Source organism: Coenobita brevimanus, chromosome 44, assembly GCF_032717465.1.
Source record: "Coenobita brevimanus isolate Jiangsu-jjx chromosome 44, ASM3271746v2, whole genome shotgun sequence".
Taxonomy (NCBI): Eukaryota; Metazoa; Arthropoda; class Malacostraca; order Decapoda; family Coenobitidae; genus Coenobita; species Coenobita brevimanus.
In genome coordinates this window covers 13,083,480-13,088,369 of record NC_136997.1, presented here as the reverse complement: position 1 = coordinate 13,088,369, position 4,890 = coordinate 13,083,480, and the positions used below count along the sequence as shown (strand labels likewise).

General features: G+C 32.1%; 2 pseudogenes; both read left to right on the top strand.

Annotated features, from left to right (window-relative positions):
• The first annotated feature begins 1,158 nt into the window (after nt 1-1,158).
• Nucleotides 1,159-1,562, top strand: LOC145398233 (small subunit ribosomal RNA; annotated as a pseudogene).
• Nucleotides 1,563-3,015: 1,453 nt separating this feature from the next.
• Nucleotides 3,016-3,972, top strand: LOC145397977 (NADH-ubiquinone oxidoreductase chain 1 pseudogene; annotated as a pseudogene).
• The last annotated feature ends 918 nt before the right edge of the window (nt 3,973-4,890 follow it).

Genomic DNA, 4,890 nt, shown 5'->3' with positions numbered 1-4,890 from the left:
TAGTCTCTTTTTCAAATTATAGTCAAACTAACAACAAAAACTTTATAGCAATTCCGATCTAGAAAAAATTTTAAGCTCCATAAAATATTTTATTATTTTTTTGTTCCACCTCTACCTCGTGCTGAGACAATTTTTTAAGAAAAATTGTTGAATCCGCTTTCCTTCTTGATCAAATACACTATAAAAAATTATAGTAAGACAACGCTTTATTTTAACCAAAAGACAAAATCAAGTAAGATCAAACCAAGCTTTCCAATACACTAATCCGCTAAATAAAGGGCCACTATATATTCATGAGAGAGACTTGACTCAGACCTCCCGAGTATACTAAGTTAACAAGTGGCATTAGACCCATTTTAGAATAAAATTCGTAGTGGGATCTTGAGGTGAGGCTCCTGAGGCTCTGTGAGCATAAGTGCTTTGAGCACATGCGGGAGAGCCTCTTAGGCGCAGCCGAACCCCGTTCCATCAGAGATATGGCCGCATGAACCATTGCCTTATAAGATCAAGATAGGTCCTCTTATATATCAGAGTCGAGAGTTTGGAGCCCTGCTTTTCTGGATCACGAGCTGAGGAGGGAGACAAGAGGAGGAGCTTGGGGGTCACTCTCAGTGTTTACCTTGAATCTTGTATAATTCTGTGTTTAAGTTTTAGGTTGATGTATATATGTAACAACGGAGAATCAAAAAGAAATTTACTATATTTAAAAATTTACTTTATACATTTTAAAATTATATACAATTGAACGCTGTCTATTTTACCAATATAAATATAAGTTTGATTCTTGCTTTAAATATTCGCTTTTCAATTAATAACATATGAAAATTCCAGTACTCCCAAGCTAACAAGTTCAAAACTTCAAGCTTTAGTAGATCTCAATGTGTATTATTTTCATATCAGTGAAAACTGGAAAAAGTAAATTGAATTATCTCCGGCTAAATCTTGTGCCAGCAGTCGCGGTTATACTCGAAGGGAGAGTGAATACAAATCGATATTTAACTCTTATGCTAGTAAACAATGATTTTTTTAATTTTATAAAGGGTGAAATCAATTTTTCAAAGATAAATAAATCAACCCATCTCAATTAATAAGTTAACAAATAAAGGAAATAAACAAGGATTAGATACCCTCCTATACCTTTAAGAAAGATTTATATCTGATTAGTAACAGCTATGTGCTCTAAATTCAAAGAATTTGGCGGTATTTTAGTCTAATTAGGGGAACCTGTCTTTTAAACGATAAACCACGAAAAATCTTACCTATGTTATATAGTTTGTATACCGTCATTGAGATAACTTTTACAGAACAAGTTATTGAGATAATCACATTAAAATATTAGATCAAGGTGCAGCAAATATATAGGCTAAGATGGGTTACAATAAAATTTATATTATCACGAACAAATTTCAGAATACAAATTTTGAAGGTGGACTTAAAAGTAAGGTTTGCTTTAATAAGACAACCTGATTTTAGCTCTAAAATGTGCACATATCGCCCGTCGCTTTCATTAACCTAAGATGAGATAAGTCGTAACATAGTAGGTGTACTGGAAAGTGTACCTGGAAAGCAAGATAGAGCTTGAAATAAGCAGCTCGTTTACACCGAGAAGAGTACCTATGGTCTAGGTTATCTTGAAATCAGTAATCTTACTTTTGTCATGAGAACGTTAACATTATAAGAAAACTAATTTTTCATTTTTCTGAATAGTAGATTTTATCGAAATATCAATATAGTGAAAGTAAAAAGTATTGTGAAAGAAAGTAGAAATAACACTTAAAATTCTTAAAAGTAAATATAAGAAATTGTATCTTGTGTATAATAGGTTTTCAAAATTAGATCTATAAATAATCATCCCGAAAAAAAGATAGCTAATTTTAAGAGAAAGTTTTTGTAGCAATAAAATTTTTAACGTATTATTAGAGGTGATATGCCAATCGAGCTTTTATATCTGGTTTTCTAAGAAATAAATTTAATTTACGTGCTCAGCTATTTAGCTATGCAACTAAGAAGATTAGGGTAGAGCTTTTTCTTCCAAAATGAAAAATCATAGAACCAATAAATAGATTCTTATAAAAGTAGGCTTAAAAGTAGCCATATTTTCCAGGTTTTTCAACCAATATAACAAAATATTTTAAATTTTACAAGTTCTTTTTATCAAGTATTAGAAAATTAACTTCAACTTAGCCTGTTTAGCTACTATGAAATCATTAGTAAAATTTATGTTAAAATATTTTTTATTATAAATAAAATCTTTTAAATATTAAAAATTTATTTAAGGAACTCGGTAAATATTATTTCCGCCTGTTTAACAAAAACATGTCTTTGTGAAGATTTACACAGTCTGGCCTGCCCACTGAATTATTAAAGGGCCACGGTATTTCTGACCGTGCAAAGGTAGCATAATCATTAGTCTTTTAATTAAAGGCTCGTATGAAAGGTCGAACGAGAGATATACTGTCTTAAAAAAAAAAAATTGAATTTAACTTTAACGTGAAAAGGCTTTAATATTTTAGAAAGACGATAAAACCCTAAAAATCTTTACATCACATTCAGTATTAAGCCAATTTGTTAGTGTAAGGAAAAATACTGAAAAAAATGTTTTGTTGGGGCAACAAAGATATAAATAAACTAACTGTTTTTACTTCTAAACAAAGATTTCTGATAATAAATTGATCCTTTCTAAAGATTAAAATATCAAGTTACTTTAGGGATAACAGCGTCATTTTTCTTGAGAGTTCCCATCGAAAGAAAAGTTTGCGACCTCGATGTTGAATTAAAATTTCTACATAATGCAGCAGTTCTGAAAAAAAGTCTGTTCGACTTTTAAAATTTTACATGATTTGAGTTCAGACCGGCGTGAGCCAGGTCGGTTTCTATCTTCTAAAAAAATTAAACTACCTTAGTACGAAAGGATTAGGTAGTTAAAATAATTTTATTAAATATGAACATCACTTTTACCTAAACAATCAATTTTGTGCTTCAGTTTAATGAAACTCATAAACAGGTTTATAAATAGTTCAGGCTAACTATTTTGTGTTCGCAGTTATCGTTGTAAACTACCTAGTCTTAATTATTTGCGTTTTAATTGGAGTTGCTTTTGTAACATTTTTAGAACGAAAAATTCTAGGTTACATTCAAATTCGAAAAGGACCCAACATCGTAGGATTCCTGGGATTACTCCAACCATTTGGCGACGCTGTAAAATTATTCACCAAAGAACAAACAATACCAACTATATCCAACTTTTTACCATATTACCTATCTCCCGTATTCAGGCTATTTATTTCTCTCCTAGTCTGAGCTATATTACCTTATCAAACCGGACTAGTAAATTTTAACACAGGAGTTTTATTCTTTTTATGCTGTCTAAGTCTAGGAGTCTATTCAATTATAAGAGCCGGGTGAGCTTCAAACTGTAAATACTCAATGCTTGGAAGACTCAGAGCCGTAGCCCAAACAATTTCATACGAAGTCAGACTTGCTCTTATTCTCTTATCCTTTATCTTCTTAATTGGCGGATTCAATATAGAACTTTTCACTCAGTTCCAAAAAGATATTTGAATAATTTGATTCACACTACCTCTATCTTTAATATGACTAGCCTCCTGCCTAGCAGAAACAAACCGTACCCCATTTGATTTTGCCGAAGGTGAATCAGAACTAGTTTCAGGATTCAATACCGAATACAGAAGAGGAGGATTTGCTTTAATTTTCATAGCTGAATACGCAAGAATTCTATTTATAAGAATACTATTCGTATTAATTTTCTTAGGAGCCGATCCGTGTAGCCTACTCTTTTATTTCAAATTAGTTTTTATAGCCTTCGTTTTTATTTGAGTTCGAGGGACCCTACCACGCCTACGATACGATAAACTAATATACTTAGCCTGAAAAAGATTCCTTCCAGTTTCCCTTAACTACCTAATCTTTTTTATAGGAGTTAAATTATTTTGTTTTTCTTTAATAATCTAACTAGGGAGTAGTTTAATAAAAATTTTAGTTTTGGGAATTAAAGACAAGGTAAACACCTTCTCCCTAAGAATACTAAGAACCAATCTTATCTAATGCTTTCAAAACACTTGTTTTCTTTTAAACTAAGCAACCAATCTAACATTTTATCTCACCACATTGCTGCCAGAGGCATAATCAAATAAAACCTAAATAAGAAATTGTTAAAACCTGGCCCGTAATAATATAAGGATCTTCAACAGGACGAGCCCCAATTCAAGTTAATAAAACAACTGTAGAAACCAAAAACCAAAACAAAATTTGATTTAACGGATAAAATCTAAGACTCCGAAATTTCGAGAAATGAGTAAAAGGAAGAATCATAAGAATTGCCACTGAGAGCACTAAAGCAATTACACCTCCCAATTTATTAGGAATAGATCGCAAAATCGCGTAAGCAAATAAAAAATACCACTCCGGCTGAATATGAGCTGGAGTTACTAAAGGATTTGCAGGAATAAAATTGTCTGGATCCCCTAAAAGGTAAGGATGAAGCAAAGTAAGCAGCACAAGAGCCATTAACATGACCAAAAACCCAACAATATCCTTGAAAGTGAAATAAGGGTGAAAAGGAACCTTATCCACTTGCCTTAAAACACCCAAAGGATTATTCGCCCCAGCCTGATGAAGAAACAAAATATGAACCAAAGTCGCAGCAGCAATAACAAATGGAAACAAAAAATGAAAGGTGAAAAAACGAGTTAAAGTAGCATTTTCCACAGCAAATCCTCCTCAAATCCACTGAACCAAAGAAGTACCAATATAAGGAATCGCTGAAAACAAATTAGTAATCACAGTCGCACCTCAAAAAGACATTTGGCCTCATGGTAAAACATAACCTAAAAAAGCCGTCGCCATTACCAAAAAAAGAATCACAACACC